The 18,384-nt window shown below is 39.0% G+C and overlaps 1 protein-coding gene across 1 annotated transcript in view; it reads right to left on the reverse strand.

Annotated features, from left to right (window-relative positions):
- The window catches only part of LOC107309897 (integrin alpha-9-like), a 107,965-nt gene extending 90,131 nt beyond the window's left edge, over positions 1-17,834 (reverse strand). The window contains exons 1-2 of the mRNA XM_015855068.2: positions 17,653-17,834; positions 5,623-5,699 (exon numbers count right to left, since the gene is read on the reverse strand). The gene's annotated coding sequence lies outside the window, so the exon portion shown is untranslated. The remainder of the gene's footprint in view (positions 1-5,622; positions 5,700-17,652) is intronic.
- Positions 17,835-18,384: the final 550 nt, after the last annotated feature.

Raw genomic sequence — 18,384 nt, forward strand, 5'->3', positions numbered from 1 at the left:
ACAGCTTTTACTTCCAATCTGACTCTTCCAAAAGAAACAGTTTGCAGAAGTACAGATACAAATCCCAACCAGTCTGTAGGGAAATAAGGTAAATTTGAATGTAATAAGTGATGTAGAACATCTGAAGAAGTTCTAAAGCCAATATGTAAAAAAACCTGCATATTCCAAACATATGAATAAGTGTTCCAATGGGTGAGTAAAGCTGTTGCTAATGACAGATGAAGGACAACCTCACATCACATAAATATACGGAAGACAGACTTTCTCCTGGAACCTGCTCAGAAACAGCAATATTTATTACATCTTTTTTCCATCCAAGGAGACTTATTGGTCCATCCTTTACAACCTTAATTTACATACCACGCACACAGCTGAGGCTGGAAGGCAGCAGCTACCTAACATGCAACATCTTTCTTCTGCTGCTGTTTGTTTTTGGTAAAGCTGCTCTGTTCATTGCAGCACATGAGCTGCCAGTTCATTTACACATTAAAACAGGATTTCCTCCCTAGCTGCATTTAGCAGGGAAGCCATCACCCATTCTGCTCTGTTTATTACAGCTGGAAGAAAGTCTGTTTTTCTAAACAACCTTACTGTCACTTGGATGTCTTCTCTCATATAAGGAACCAGAGGAATGGATTAGCAAATTTTAAAGGCTGGGGAAGCCTAATCCTTCACAAAACACACTTTTCATAGTTTTCCCCAACATATTTTGAGGAAACAAGTGCAGTTCAGCTTCTTAACAAGTAGCTATGGACAGTCTCAATAAAAACACGGTATTTGCTACAGAAACCTGATGGAGAAGACATCTGCTGTGCTGAGAAAACAGACTGAGGCATTCAAGTCAAGTATGATATGTAATAAATATATTCATGACATCAAACAGTGTATTTGAAAATAATAGCCAATAGAACACTCTTTGATTGCCTTTTGTGTTTGGATAGTGAATTAGTAGCAAGGAGAACTAATATCCTGTTGTCCCAAAAGGCTGTTGCCACAAAAACCTAACTTGTCGCAAAATATTCTATTCCTATTTCTCCTATGTTTTGTTGTCTCAGATGGTATTGTTATGTTATATATAATACCTTCTTTATGTTACAATACATTTAAGTCTCTTCCTCTTTAAACCTCCTCTCCTCAGTGGGGCATTACAGCACAGATAGGGCCAGATTTTGCCATCTCCTATGACAGTTACAAGATTTAACGCTAGAGGTTCTTTGAAGGGGAGGCAGTAAAGTAGTCTTTCTGCTCTATGGTGCCAAAATTTCATGTTTATTCTTCAAAAAGAATGAATTTGAAAACAGTCATGATTGCAAAGATGAAATGCCTGTTTTCTGCTCCTTCAATTTCTCCCAATGCTGCCTTCACCAAGACATCAACACAACCTGTGGCTCTTTTGTCTCTGCCCTTATGCTGTCATCTGTAGTTTTAAGCTAACAATACTCACAATTCAGGTCAACCACTGAAAAGACCATTTATGGTTACACTAGGAAGCATGGTCATGGCAGTTCCACAGGCCTCCTCACTGTGTCAGCCTTAGAAATACCAACAGTTTGTTTTGTCAGGTATAGCCTCCACTATTAGTATCTGCTCATTATCTACGTCCCTGCTGGCAGAGGTGGCATCAATGAGAGCTGAGGAACCATCCTAGGCAGCTGTTTCCATGTTGGTAAGGGGATGTTCTTTGTTGAGGCAGTATTGATCAGGTTACAGAGATTTACCTTGATGAGAGTCAGAACGCCATAGAACACTCTGTTGGAACTGATCTCACGGCCATAGCAGCCATCCTGCTCTTTGACATAAAACTATTGCCATCCGGGACTTTCCAAGTCCTGGAATCCAGAATGCCAGGATCCATCTCTGCACACCTCTACCCAGTACAGCATGAACCACCCATGCAAGGAAGTTTATTGCATTCTTCAGTCTGAGCCTGCCCAAACCTCACTGTATGACTTGCCCTTCTTCCAGAAGAGTCTGGTTACATCATTCCACAATACTTACTATGAGTTGTGGTGGGTTTACATACAAACATATGCTAATGAAAGAGGACAAGACCTAAACAGATCCATCTGTAAACTGAAATCAAGCCTTAATAAGATTCCTTTGATAACTGAAAACATGCCCATTTCTAATAAAAATAAATAGATTCTACGAGCTCATCTTTATTCCAGTGCAGCATGGAACCTCAGTCTTCAGTTTGCAAAGACAATTTTCACTGCAACAAAAGTATTTCAAAAAACACAAAACATTGGAATCATTATCACCCACCCAAATCATCACCAAAGCTTTTAGATAGGGTTATAAGGTTTTTATTATTTTTCACTTTGATGCCCTTTGCTTCTCTCCTCCCCACCACCAGCAGCACAGGGAAGGATTTCAGCTCACCCAGCAGCATGCTTTCCACTTGCAGCAGGTCCAACAAGAAACAACAGGAAATAACGAGGCAAACCCAGTCATATCTGGTTAGAATAGCAGTTTCCAACTTACACACGTAATCTGCTTGGTTTGACCACTTTGGACAAGAGGCATATATTAGGTTGTTACCTGGTCATGTTATTTGTTATTTCCCAAAGTACAGTGGCCCCCATTTGAGGTGGCCAGTTAAATTTTAGAGAGAGGAGTATCCCCAGGAACACCACATTACATCAGCATTAGTCATTCAGTGTGCTGGCTCAGTATCTTCAAAGCCACGTGCAATCCTAATCAATTGGGTAAGTCTAGTGATTCAAATATATCTTAGGTGAACTGGAAATCAGCAGAGCTTGTGTGGTTCCTGAATTCCTGAGTGTGACCTCAGCAAGCAGCTCTCTCGACAATACTGAAATATGAGCTAAAGTGCTCTAAGCAGCACACATTCGAAAGCTTGTGATATTCAGGGATGAACAAAACTATGCCTAGCAGTATATAGCATGCTGTACAGCTATTGGCTCAAACATGTTACAAATTAATGAAAAAAAAATTGTGAGAACAGCCAAAATAAGTCAGTCCATCCAGCAGAGAACCCTATATCCAACCATGTCTAAAGCAGAGGCCTAATGAATAACAAGGACAGCATACCATTCTCCTGATATATTTCTGCAGCTTCCAGCATTCAAATTAGAAATTTCTCTACCATTTAAATTCTCAGCTTTTACAACATCCTCAACAGCAAACTCCACAGATTAACCATAGGTTGTTTAAAAACATTCCTCATTTACTCATTCTTTCATTACCCCGAAGTGCTCAGTATGGTTAGCAAACTTTATCACCTTGCTACTCCACAATCACTTATGAGTAGCATGAATACTGCTGGTCACAACTCAAGCATTTGTGGAAGTTTCCCCACCAGGAAAACAGACTGTTTATGCTTTCCCTTTGCGGACTGCTTTTTAATTAGGTTGTAACACTTAGCCACCACTCCTCTTTGGCTTGGGGAACTTACCTTCTTCATGAACCGTAAGCAATAAATCCTAATGAAAGTTTTCTGAAGGTCAGGCAGGTGATCTCAAATGGATCACCCTATCCATGTGTGCAGCAAAACCTTCAAAGAGCTGTGTGCTTCGGTGGTGCAGTGGTTAAGGACGCCACTTTCCAACACCGGGGCCCGTGTCCAAATCCCCTGTGGCGCAAGTGGTAGAAGTGCCGCTCTGCTACACAGGAGGCTTGAATCCCGGGGGTTGGACTCGATGATCTCTAAGGTCCCTTTCAACCCGCACGAGACTATGATACTATGATGATACTATGGTATACCTGACGCATCACACATACTGTCTTCCCACAAACATTCTGTTTATCTCAATCTACTGTGTGCCTTTATTACTAAAGCCTACCAATTTCAGTCATACACGACTCTGTAAACAAAGGCACCGTGAAAATTTTGCTAATAATTAAGTCACTTATTTAATTCCCAGCTACAAATAGTAAGACTCACCTTCTATGATCTTATGAAAACAATCAAACAAACAAAACAAACTTTTTAACATAGAATTATCATAAACACTAAATACCTGAAAAAAAACTGAGAGAGGGTCTTTAGCATGGGATATATGGAGCTGAGAAGAGGAGCACATTCTTCAAGAGGACAGGCCCTCCAGAATCAGAATCTATGCATGCTTTTGAATTTTCACAGACAATTAAAAACAATCTGTTTTCTTCAGACATACTCACTGTGTTATGATTCTGAACAGCTGGAGTTTATACAGCTCTTTACCTAAAGAAAACCCATTCTTTGTGGACGTAATAGATTTTATGACATCCTGTTTACTTCAAACAGAACTTCAGAACGTCACTGAACAAAGACAGCTTGAGAATGCTTGTTCAACATTTTGCTATACGATCATAGAAGCTGCATTTGAACATCCTCAGCTTTTTTGACAGTTGTGGCTTTTGTATTGTCAGGATAACATAAACAACAGCCATAAAAGTAAACAGTCTGATGCTCCAGTCACAAGTACAGCTCTTACTGCAATGATTACCAGACAGTGGCTGACAAGTTTTTATAATGTGTTTTTAATCGATTATTCATCAATCACAGGACAAACCCCCTCACTTGCTTCCCCAGTACACAGAGACAGGTTTCCAACTCTACTCTAAACACATTTTTCTCACCACTGAGACCTAATGAAAGGTCAAAAATCCAGACTAACCACAGACAAGTCTTGTACTCTGCAACCTGAGACCTAACCTTGCTCCCAGCCAATCCCCCAAAACATTCCTGTGGACTTCAGTCGTGTCTGGCTAAGTCCATAACTTCATGGATTTGACTTCAGTTCAGTTTCTTCTCCAACTACAGTTACAGCATGCTGTACACATTCATAAAGTGTGCACATCTCCTATTACTTTTTTTCCTTTCTTTTTTTTTTTTTTTTTTTTTGAGCAATCAGAGTTTCTTCCCTTCTCTTTCCTGACTTGAAGCAAAGCAAGCATCTGCAAACAGTAAAACCTCTGGTACACAATTAAATAACTTACATCAGCATTTCCCCTTTCTAAAAATGTGCTAAAAAAGATGGGGAAAAAAAGGAAACAGAAATGGTACGCACACTTCACCTTTAGCCCAATTTATCCAGAAACTGAATAACTGTGTCCTGGCAAAACAATAGGCATTTTCCTAGGATCACCAGTCTCAAGGGACAGAACATAAATTTTACCTCTGGTCTATTTGACTAGGTTTATTATCCCAGAAGAAAGTGAAATCAGACACCTACTAACAAAAAGACAGGCAGGAGCAGAATTTAAAGAGTTAGGAAAGATAGAAGCTCAAACATTCTACGACGCTTTCTAAACAAAAATGCTTTAATGCATGCAGATTATTTCTACGATGTCACAAACAGTATTTTATCATCTTTTCAAAATGACACTGTCCATGTTGGTATTTTCCTGTCCCTCTCCACTGTGTTATCACTGTTCTTGTCTATTGCAACTACAAACTCTTTGAGAACAGGTCTTGCCCTGTGCATACACGCAGCCCAATACCACAGTTCTGATTCTGTGTACACTTACTGCACTAGACATGATATCATCATCAATATCCTAGTCTGGAATAAGATGCCTGCATTTGTACTTTGATTTCTGAATACATCTTACATAAAACAAATGGTGTACTAGCATGTAAAAAGGAACAGAAAGAAAAAAAGTTCACCTACTCACCTAGATAGCAGCAATTTGCCCTGAAGTTTCAAATCAGCAGCACAGTCATCAGATTGACAATTCCTCTCAAAAACAGTCTGTGGAAAACAGAAAAGAACTGTTACAGCTTGAAAAGAATAAGATTGAAATACCCACAAAGAAGTAAAATGATTGGATGAACTCAAAACTCACCAAAATTTGTGATACAGGAATATACATTGTGAGTGCCAAGGAAACTCAAGGGGAAGACAAATCTCATCTTTATCAGAACTGACTCCCTTCTCTTTTAGTTGAAAAAGAAGGTCCAAAATGACCAGTCTCTTTCAGAGATTTCCATCAATTCATTTCTTCCTCTCATCTGATAAGGATTATTTCTCACACAGTATTTCCAGCACCGTGTTTTCTCTTTCCAAAACATGTGCACAAAAATGAAAGAGTACACATAAAACTATTGATGAAACTAATTTTGGTCCCAGAAGGGAAAAAAGGAAGGAATTCAAACATTCACTGATCTACACTTTCCAGATAAGAATTTATATGCGTTAAGATCATGTGGTCTGTTGCAATTTTTTCTGCTATGCTGCAAACAACAAAGAAATACAGACTGTTACATTCCAGCAATACCCTAGGATCGATCTATGGCAGTTTGTCATGGTTGAGTAAGGCAGCCACTAGGCAGTGAAATTAAACAATGGGAACATGCTCCTAGCATCCAAGAAGCCCAGATGATGTCAAGATCAGTTATTTTCCCATGCTTCTAAGAACAGAGAGTGATATCTTTCTGAGCAGTTAAGCAGACCTTATTGCTGGTGGATTAATTCTGTCCAATATATAATGTTCTTCAGTTTAGTAAGTATTTAAGGGACAGATACCTTAAATGAGCATTGCCAATACTGTTCAGCTAGGAAACCTGAGACTCAATCAGTTTGTTCCTTTAATATGAATATTCCTGTCGACAGGCTTTGGCTTATCACCAAAGTAAATACATTTCAGACATAAATGCAAAGAGACAGCAAATTTATGCATGACAAAGACAAGGGTCAGAGTCGTGGAAAAGAAGATGGAGGTAATATGTGCTTGACAATCTCTGCCCAACTAGATCTGCACTGGATAAAGACTCTGAATCTTAAGGCTGGACAGCATAAAGATTTTTGAGTCCTCGTTCTCCCAGGAAGACTCTTGTCTAACGATGCAGCTTGCTCTCCTTTTTCTGCATGGTTAGAGGTTTCCAAATAGGTGTGAACCTTTATGAAGGCAGTTAGTATTGGACTGGAAGATATCAAACTACTCTGTTCGTTATACTAAATTGCAAACAGAACAAAGGAAGTTGGGAGGGGCCAGTACATTTGGAGTGGTTTACTCTGTCCTTTCATTTTACTTTCCTATCTCTCATTTTCTCAAGACCTCAGATTTGGAAATTAGTGATCATTTAAACACAAGGGCTGAACTTATTCTTGCTCCTTAATAAAGACTTTATTTGGGGTGAGAGAACAAGAATCCCAATAGCACTGGGTCAGGAACTGGCTCAAAGCATCCGTCTCAAAACATGGCACGTTTCAGAGGTACAGTTTCAAAACTCAACAATTACAGTACCTATATATAGGAAACACTTTTTGACCTTCAGAGGACAAAGAAAAATAAACTGTAAAAATATTCTTGCCTGACAGTTTCCCTATTTGCACTGCAGAAATGTTGGCAAACAGAACAGACTGATCAGAGATACGATCTGCACTTTTAAAAGAACCAAGTACTGTAAATATATCTAAGTAACTACCTAATAATCTTGGAATTTTATTACTAAATCTATAATTGTGCTCTTTCAGAAACAATGAAAAAATATCTCATTTTTTCTAAAACCACTGAGCATGCATCTTTTCCAACACACCACGCAGTGGACAGCAAGCTACTCTGTAAAACATCAGGAGTATCTTATGTCATGAAACTCAAGTTTCTATGTAGCACTGTGATCATAGAAAGAAATAAGGATGAGTGTCCAGTTTTGTAAATATGTGGCAGTGAATTCTCTGCTTCTATGGAAAATCTTGAACTCATTCTGGTTTGGGGAGGTAGGGATAAAAGATCTACAGTCCATTCAGCTGCTAGGACCCAGCCAGGAAGCTATTGTTTGTTCAGTCTCCATCAGAAGCTAATGATATCTCTGGATTATATTGCCATTCTGCAGTGTTTCCCTGGTTTGAATATAGTTTTTCATGCCTCTATTCCACCTCTCGTTTGTGTGAGCCCGCCAGAGCCTCAGCCCAGTAGCTCTTCAGTCCTGTTTCCTCCACTTTCTTTCTCTGCTAACTTAAGTCTTTCCTTCCCTAGTCTGTTGTTTCTTCTGCCATTCCAGGTGACCAATTCCTGCCTACTTAAATACTTTCTAAAGAATTAAGGAGTAAACACATTAAGTTATCACAATATTCGCAAACAATGCTTATATATTCTGTTATGGTACTTTTAGTTGGTCCATTTGTGCTGTTATCTCTTTGGATCAGAAACCATACCTAACTCAACACTGCACACTGTTAGAGCAGGAATCTGGAGTTAGGATATGCATAAACATTACTACTATACAGTCAATATTTTTAGCTCAAAATAATTTTTAAAGTGGCTTTGGCTTTAAATTAACAGTTTTAGGTATTTACTGTGGTCTTTACATATTCAAAATGCTGAACAAGATAATTAACTTTTATACATATTATTTATAACTGTCAAGAGGGAAGTAGAAGGAAATGCATTTTGCAGTAGAAACACTCCACTTTAATTATACTTTAAGAGTCTTACTATACTTTAAGAATCTTACTTTTACTTTAAGAATCTTACTATAAGATTCCACTTTAATTATACCAAGTGCCCCACAGATCATCCGAGATAGTCAGGAAGATTCTTTACATACGATTCATGTTCAAGAAGATCTTTATGTTTGGTGGGAAGGTTGTGAAATGCTTACAGACATTGTTCTGAATCAGAAACACTGCTGCATCTCTTATCTGGATGTCGTCAAACTTCTATCTGCCACTTCCAAGAGCCAGAAAGGTGTGTGTGTGCTCAGCAGCATGAGCTGAATAATATCAGTGCTTCTAGGATACGACTATACTGGAAAACATAAAGCTAAAGCTATTTGTGTGCACAGCAAGTCTGTCGTCCTCCCTGCAATTGCAGCACAGCACAGAGCATATTCACTGATTCTTCCCTGTATTCTCCGCTGCTGCACAGAAGCCAACAACTACAGGGAACTGCTCCATAATGGTATCAGCAGGTCATCAAACATCCCCAACATACATGGTGTTCTGATATTCTGCCTGGCTGCTTTTCTGGGTAGAAAAGATCACCGTTCATCATCAAGGAATGTGACAGATATATCTTGAAAGATTAGCGGAGACAGATGTGGCCCAAGTCTTCCAGAGGGTAGCCCAAAACAACTACATTAAGACATACTTTTTATTAAAAAGTGTGAATACAGACTTATATACACAATAAATATACAGTAAGGGGAGACCTAGAGCAAACTGTCAGGGAAGAAGATGTGCCTAGACAGGCATTCAGAGACTTGGAACAAGTATCTTCATGTCCAGTCTGCCCCTTGAAGAGAGGTGGTGGATTAAATGCCACCAGGAGCCAAACAAAATCTATAGTCTTTAGCCTCAGAAAATAGTAGGATGAATCCATAGTCCTACATCCTAAACATCTTTAAGCACAAAGCTGGCAGGAATTTATCCTCCTTATGGCTGATGCCAGACTGCTGAAGAATGACAACGGGAAGAAAACAAATGAAAAGGAGCCCAAATTCAGCCAAGTGGTGAGAGCTCTGGTCAGAGGAACATGACGCAGGGTTTCAAACCTGACTTGCTAAATTCCTTTGGATTCTTTAAATGGCTATCTAAACTTAAACTTAAGGTTTATGGAGCAGGGAAAAGAACAGGAAACAGAAAAGTGAAAGAAAACCCTGTGTTTATGGCGCTCCATCCCACAGAAAATACTGGACATTATCCAATAAACAGAGAAAAAGTATTTCAAGACATTCAGCCCCTCAAAATTTAGGGAAGCACATGGAAATTTCAAGTCTCAGCCAAAACATGCAATCAGACTCCGAGAGGCTGCCAATGCTGTATTCTGTAGGAGTTGTGCCCATCCCTTCAGAGATGAGGGAAAGTGACAGGTGAAGGACAACAGTAGATGAGAAGGGGGAGAAATTAGATTTTCAAAAGAAAACTCTTGAAAGCATGGTGATTTACAGTTTAGATAACAGAATTCACTCTATTACAGGCCTTTAACTACTTCATCACAAATTAGTCCACAAAAAGTTTGTAGCGCACCTCTTACAAACGTGGCAGAATTGGCCTTCAGTAACTTGAGGATCAGTCCCTTTAACTACATGACCTGTGCAACATACGTTAGGTAAGCTCAGATTATTTGTAGGGATGACTCAACTGAATCACACTAGTAACACAGAAGCCCTGCTACTTAAGGGATGCAGAATGAGAAGGCTTGTTAGGTTAATAATTTTTTACATTTTAGATCCTAATGCAATACATATTACCATGTAATGTGATGAAGTTTGGTTCCTGGCTACTTATTTAAGGAGCAGGAAGTGTGATTTGATTTTCAAAAGTACCTGCCAGTAAGCAGATCTTGCTGCTTTCTCCAGGAACTACTGCCTATGCTAGAGCTTTACAAATCTATGACTTGGGATATTAATGTGCTAACACAGATACAGGAGCCTGACTTCAGAGCTTTGTCTTTCCATTTTCCAGCTGCCTGAAAAATAGAGCTATTATCTACATTTCTACTGACCTCAAATTAAAAACAAAATAGCTACTGGCTCTTCTCAGACATCTTATGCTTTTCTATACTACTCATGGAAATGATCCACTCAAATATCCTGCTAAGCCAAGTGCACACAAGCTGATTTAAATTCTCAGTGGAAAAGGGATTAATACTCTGGAAAGCTCTCTAGGATTGCATCAGAAGTGCAGGCTAAAAACAGAATACATGATATGCACAATCCCTGTAATGAATGGCAGAGAATCACAGGACAAAGGCGGGAGTATCAGGGGAGTTGTAAGCATACAGAAGGATCCTACCACAAAACCAGAGTCATGGTGGTATGGAGTGGTGCAGTGGATGGAGGTGAGCATCTGTTTTCTTAATGGAAAAGTGTGCTTTGACGAAATGAATGTGGAGCTGGGGGAGTTTCCTAGCTCGCTTCTAATTCATTAGTATAAGAAAGCAGAAAATGACTGGTAATAACCATTTTATTATATTAACAAGGAAGCACAACACAAGTGGAACTTCTGTAGCTGAGGAAGGTGACAGGGAAATTCATTCACTCTACAGAGTAGAGGACTCCAGGCCTAAGGCTTACAACTTGTGACTGAAGTTTGTAAAGCGATCTAAGGCCAAATTTCCCTGTTCCAGTGGTATCCTGCTATTTACACCTTTCACTAAGTGCTGAAAACTCAGCTGGAGCACTAAGATAAAAAGGAGAGAGAACACTCAAGTGTACAAAGTGTTATCACTTGCAAGTACTCCCAAATTGAATCAGCTGTTTAGAAAAGATCAGGCATGAAACCTGTTAGCTATCAAACACAAGCATGTATTAATGAACATATGTATTAGTTATTCCTCACAGCAGTGACTGAATTTAATAAAGCAATTTTTTGTCCTTATTGTCTCCTGGGGTGAAGAATTACAACTGGTGGCAATAGAAATACACTCCCAGCCTTTTGGAGCTTTATTAGGTTTCTAGTCTGACTCATTCATTTTTTAGGCTGAGGCAATTTTTTTCTTTTTGAGATTATTAACAGTTCAAATCATCCAAGAAGTGTTCTCATTTCACAGGATTTCAGACTATAAATACACAGAACAATAGATGAGAAAGACTTATTGGGTTAATTGTTCCATCTCCCAATACCATTATAGGACGCACTTCTGTAGCACATTTCTCAATATATTTCCTAACTCATCTTAATTAATCTTCCATTTATGTTTAATGACTACAGAATAATTGAATTATATCATCTCAGGAGGGTTTTTAATGATATTTGAGAACATTTTCTATTCTTAAGCCTCTTTGTTTCCACTGCCAAGCATGCTGCTATTCCCTTAAGATTTTAACATATGAGTTAAAAGTATAGCTGATGATGTAATAGTTGAAATGAAAACTGCCAACGATTCTGTGGCACTGAGGTATTCTGAACCGAAAGAATTAATGCTATCATATTAACTGTTCTCCAGATCTTAGGTATTCCAATTTCTACTGATCTTTCATCTAACTCCTGAAAAAAATATGAAGAGAGCTAATGAAACGTAGCTTCATTAGTAGGCTGTCACCTGTCTGCATGGCTTTTCAAGTATAATACCTTTTTTTTTTTCCCCAACAATTTCACACGTAAGTAGAAGTTCTCCATTTCTTCCACTTACAATTCTCCTTCCACAGAGCAGCATGGAAATGAAATGCATGCTGTTCCAGGGAGCTGCAGAAATTACCCCACAGGAATTTCAGTTCTTGTGATCATCTCTCACTTCCTTACCCACGTATTTGAAGAATCTATAAGCTAAAACAGATAATCCTTGTCCTCAGGCAAGATCACCTTATAGTGTGACTCCCCCCTGGCACATACAGCCAGCTTACACATTAAGCTGTGTATATCTGTGTGTATGTATACACACGCATACATGTATGCAAGTGATATTGCCTGTTCTTTAGGAAGCCCCATATCTCATCTAGGCCACATCACATGCAGTATGATATTTTGCCCGTACTTTTAAACAGCAATATAAACAAGTTGGACAATTACTGGCCAAGCCTGTCATTGCTCAAGAGCAAACTTATAGAAACGTGCATACCATCAGAGATGTCAATTTCCACTAATTCTTACTTCAGCAAGTTTGCTAATTACAAACATCTCAGAGGTACAGTAATACATCTGGACACCTGCTGTTCTCACTCAGTATTGAATCTCTTCCAGACTCATAAATCTTTCCTCATTATTGCCATTCAACAAAAGAGAGCAGGCAAATGCAGTCCTCAGCTTAATCCAGTACATGCTCAGGGTGGGTCCTTCCCAGATGTCCTGGCACGAACAGCACCCAATCCTTGCCAGTTCAGAACTGACTCGAGACTAATTTGGTCAGAGCAAAAGACAGACATTAATAAAGGGAGGGCATAGGGAGGAGTGGGAAACAGCATTTTCAGCAAAACCACCTCCGCTGATGGAAGAACAATGGTGATTAAGCAGTAATGGTGGCACAGAGTGCAAGTATACAGGCAAAAGAGAATTTGGAAGCCCAAGGTGGAAAGGGAGTTTATTGCCAAGAAGTTTCATCTGGAGCACAGCAATTTGGCTGACTCCACAGTCTCCCAAAGACCTCCTGTATGCACAGGTATAAAACAATTTCCGCTATTTCCATTCACCCTGACAGATACATTAAGCCATTGAGGCTTCAGTGTACCAGTAAATTAGACTGCCGTGGCCTCCAAGACAGGAAAATGCCCTTGAGGCACCCAAGCTCCTGAAATATGCCTGGGAATGGTTTGTGGTAGTTGACACAAAAGCCTTTCCAGCAGCCAAGAAGGACTGAGATGTCATTCCTGCATTGAGAAACACACCAGAAACAGCTCAGTTTGCTGGCAGAGATGAAACCTGTTCCAAAAACATGGGCATCTCTGCTTTGGAGGAGGTACCACTGACAAACCTGGACCACACCACATTTCAGTCTGTGTAGATCCATCATTGCTTTGTGCTCATTGTGCGATGCTGGGAATGGGGCAATGTCTTAAAAATAAGAAAAAGCCGATATTTATGCAGCAAGTCAAAATTACTAAATGTGTTCATAATTCAGCTTCACCAAAATCCTTTATATTTTCTCATATCTGTCAAGTAAGGTAATTTATATGTAAATACTTAGCTTTAAGTTAGCTGCTCAAAGACAAATATTTCCCAAAATAGCACTTTGCTTTAAAAAGGTGAAGTTCATCTCACAGACGAGTAGCCACACAGACACCGAGAGATACTGCACTATACCCAGAATCTCACTGCAAGTCTGACATAGCTGGGAACAGAATGTCCTAAACATTTTCTCTTGTAACTAATAAGCAGTTTTATGACAGACCATTCCTGAAGTCCTGAAGACGCTGACGCAATTAAACCTACTGAGAATATTTTCCTATAACAAAATGGTGTCTCCATCCACATAACAGCAGGTGATTTTATTACAGTATTCAAAACAGACAGAGTTCTAGCATACCACATTTTAAATTCTAAGATGCATTACTGGATACTAGAGAATAAATCCCCGCTGTATTTGGCAGGAGAGCTCCCTCTTTCCTGGTTGACATGTATTTATACAGTGGGTATACAAAAATAAATGCTATAGTACAAACCACTTACAATGAACTAAGCCAAGCCAAGTTCTAAATACACATTAATTTCCCTGAAGTAGGAAGATTTATTATTTTTTTCCAGTGGATAGAGGTAGCAACTGGATTTGGGAAGCAGTGAGAAAGTTAATGGAAAGTCATCCTCAGGGTGGGAAGTTTTATTGAAGTTCATAATGTGCACTTAAAGTAAAACCTTTGCTTCCCCACCCATTCTTGACCCATCAGAGATCTTCAGTTTGAACAAAAGCTTCCTAGCCTCTTACAACTTGGAAAGCTGTCATCCTCTTTACATAATTAGTCTCCACCTAACAATCATACAAAAATTGCCGAGACACCTATCAATAGACATGTACACATAACCCCCACATATTTGCTTTTGCTACTGCAGACTATTACACCAAGTTATAGCAACCACAGTTTCTGGTAAGCATATACAAGAAACAAGAAAATAAGTTAGTGAGGAAACAGCTGCTGCTGTAGCCCAGGCCACAGAGTGCCTCAGGCCAGTTTAACTGCATTATTACTTCATTTTGAAGTGTTAGAGCCTCTTTGCTTACAAAAATGGCCAATGAATAACGCCCACAACCGCATAATGTTTATTAAGAAATTTCCAAGAAAATTCTATTCCTCTTACCAATGAGAAGTTCAAATTGTTAATCATATTTTGATTGCTTCAAGGCCAGTAGTTTTAGGAACAGAAGGAAACTCCCTTCAACGATCAGTCAATAATATGCTCATTTTTTACATACAAGCTTCTTATTGTTTTTTGCACTGTCTTACAGTTAAAGTTGCACACTTAAAATAAATGTGATGAATAAGTAAATGTATTTTGAATGAAAACTCCACGTCAACACACTCGTTTACTGCAAATACTTAACTCTGTTTTGTTCTTTTGTCCAAGGCAAAACTTTTTGCTCACAAACAAAGTCATGCTGATTTAAAGAACAAATACCCAGCATAATCCTCTTTAGTGATTATGTCATCAGGGAAAGATACACCATCCCTCTGTTGGATATCCATGAACTCTGTTTCTAGGCTGACTTCTTAATGCAAAGTGCCACAAAAAAAAACTGTTCAATATAATCTTTAACTTTCACATCAAGAGGCCACTTGATAGCTTTCCTGCCTCCTTGTTTGTGAGCCACAAAGCTGTTCTCTCCTTGCAGGATGCCATGTACACACGCAGGGAACATCTGGGTCATGAAAAAGAAACTGAGATTCCAGTGAAAGTGATCATTTTAGCTGTGACATCACTTTAGATCATATCTAGGTGACCATTTGTATGACTGGCTTTTCAAATAGGTCAAACAGACCTGAAGTAGGATCTTGACAAATGGAAAGCTCACCCTCTCTCCACAGCTCCCTTTCATTTCATCATCTGTGCACTGCTTCCATTTACAGAAATTAGCCACCCGAGCTTACCAGCAAAATGTCAACCTCCAACAGTATCTTTGGTACCTTGAAGCAATAGATGCAGCATTTCAGATTTCAAAACACCATTAATTACTGGATATAGAGGGCCTAGAACCTCCAAAAAACACACTCCTCAAGCTACATAGAGAGGCTTCAATACTAGAAGTAAAACTGAACTTATCCACCTCTCTCTACACCCTTCTGAAATGTTGCTGTTTGCTGATGCAAAAAGCGGTACCTCCACTGCTTTTGCTGAGTACTCATCTTAATGCCAACCAGACCCAGTACTGAGAGGACGCTGAAACTTCTGCAAGCAGTGCCCACTAGATCTTTTGTGTTGGATTTCTAAACTGTAAGTTCTTTCCAAAACCCCTGTTTTCTTGATAATGTAAATCCTTTGTTATGTAAATTTTTATTCTTACTATTCCTCTTCCCCTTGAAAAACAATTTCTACTTGCAAGATGAAAAAGAGTTCTAAAAGAGAACACTAAGTCTTGGTTTTTCCATGAAATTGGTCTTTGAGGAGCCTGTCAGTGCCTCTAGGCTACTCAGTCAAGGCTTTCTCACCATGACTGCCACAATGAATCTAAAGTTCTGCCCACTTCCTTAGCCGAAAGTGCACTCAAAGGCACACCCCATGTCAAAATCCTTTTCTTACTAAGCTCAGTGAACAACATCTGGAAAGCAAATGAAAAAGCATTGTTAAACTGGCTCTCTCTCACCCAAATTATACAAGAAAACAAGCCAGGGAAATTCCCAACATTTTTTGTTTCTGCTGCATAATCTCAGCATTTAGGTATTTTAATATTGATCAGAGAGTATGCCTGCAGGGTAAGATGTGGTCTTTGGACTTTAAACCTTGTAGTAATGCATCCAAGCAGTTTAGTTTATGTAACATCCAGGTTTTAATTGCACTGTTCTGATTCCAAAGTTCTTTAAAAATTCCCATCGTATGTTTGCAACAATGCAACATCTAGATATTTAAGAGCCACACCATCCTTCTTCATAAAAAATAAGGAATTATTATATTTAATCTTTGCTCATTCACTTATAAAACATTCTTAAATATTTTAACTACAAGGGTTATAGCAAAAAAACAATTCCAAACACCTGGGTATGTGGCAAATCAAACCTCTGCAATAATTTTAGCTGTGGTTTCTTTGTGTAATATCCAGGGATCTGCAGATTTCAGAAAAACAAAATACACTTACAAGCTGCACCAAAAGCAGTGCTACAGATGATGATGCAAGCATTGATTATCTGGTTAAAAACCATATCTAACAATCCATTGTTAAAAGCCCTAAACTCCAGACAGGCTTTTCAGTGTTTAAAGAAGAAATGGTTTCCATTTCGCAAGCAATGCCAGCTTGTAGCTCTTGTAAGCATGCTCTGGAAATCAAACTTCACTGAATGCAACTTCAAGGCACTTAATCTAACTTTTAAGTCGGATCTGCTTTGATCAAGGGTCTGGACCTCCAAGGGTCCTTTCCAGCCTGAAGTGATTCTTCAAATCAGTGTTGCGAGCCATGGAAGTCAGACTTCCATTCAGAGCCTGTAGCCTCATGGCTGGATGCTCCACTGTCAGTGCAGGAGGAAGTGGCACTGTCCTGCAAGTTCCTTCCTTGGCATTCTGTCCTGCACCTACAATGACCACACTCAAACCGGAGTTTTCCAAAAGATCACCAGCAGCCTCTTTTATTAATGTTACTACCTGCTTTCCTTAACCCTGAGCATGTTTAGTACCTTCATAAGAACTGTCTTGATGACCCTTGTAAAAAACCTCTCAAAATTGATCAGTATTTTCCAAAGATTCTACTGAGGCCATGTCATCATTTCACACACCACTCTTCCCTCCAGCAGAGATACAAGTTCCCGTAACCCCTCCTGAACTCAATTCTGTCCCTCCAAGACTAAACTTTAACCTGAAAGAAAAGCTGTATCAAGTCTTTTATGAGAACCTCCTTTAAAAAGGGAAGAGCTAGAAGGAGCAGGACTTTTCCTCCTTTCCCTCATTCAATCTTTTTCTGCCCAGCAGAAATACTTTGAAACAAGCAAGTGACCATTTCTTTTGCTGCCCAACCCTGCCAGCATAATTCTTTACTGACTCCCAGAGAAGCACTACTATCGATGACAGTAAAGATAATGGTGTGCACAAATAACTCTAAACTTTGCAATCACTTTTTACATCCACTTCTGTTGCCAGTTCAAGATCAGAGAGCCACAAGTCTAGGGAAATAAAATAATCCAAACCTGACCTGATTCCTTTGTGCAATCTTCTGCCCTTTCTTCCAGCGGAGAACGGGCTTCAGAGGAGGTAGTTCCTTGTCTTCTTTTCCTCTTTCTATTACATGTTCCCCGAGACTGTATGAAGCTTCAAATACAATTGGAGATATGACATCTTTGACTCTTCTCTGTAAAAGGAAATAAACAGCGATACTATCATTACATACAGGTATGCAGATATTTATACACAACAGTTATAAGCACAATTAAAGCACAATTTATTTTCAACACTGCAGACGGGAAGCAGGCCTTTATATTTCCTCTGGTCTTCTTACAGCTGAACACGATAAAACAAATCATACCAAAATAAGTCAAATCAAAAAACAGTTAAGAAAAAGTGAGTTATTCTTTCAGCACTCTCAGTTTCACTGAAATCCTTGGCACATTTTCCACACCTGTAAACCATATCTTTCTAATTAAAGCCCAAATATTTTCTATTAGTACTGCAAAATCTGAAGCAAAGAGAGTATTTTCTCTGAGGTTTCTAAATTCTAGGCTTTGATTCAGGTCCCTTCCAGTGTATTTCATGCACTTAAAAAAAGTATAAATTTCATCTTGAGTTTTGCATTTCTTTCAAATTATTATTATCAATTAAATGGATGAATGGGTAAAGTTACCAATGTGGCTATAAAATCACGGTTACAGACATGAAGGGGTGAGAAAAGCCATCCTCCAGAACTGTTCTGAAAGTAGAACTCATAGCA

Source organism: Coturnix japonica, chromosome 2, assembly GCF_001577835.2.
Source record: "Coturnix japonica isolate 7356 chromosome 2, Coturnix japonica 2.1, whole genome shotgun sequence".
Classification (NCBI taxonomy): domain Eukaryota; kingdom Metazoa; phylum Chordata; class Aves; order Galliformes; family Phasianidae; genus Coturnix; species Coturnix japonica.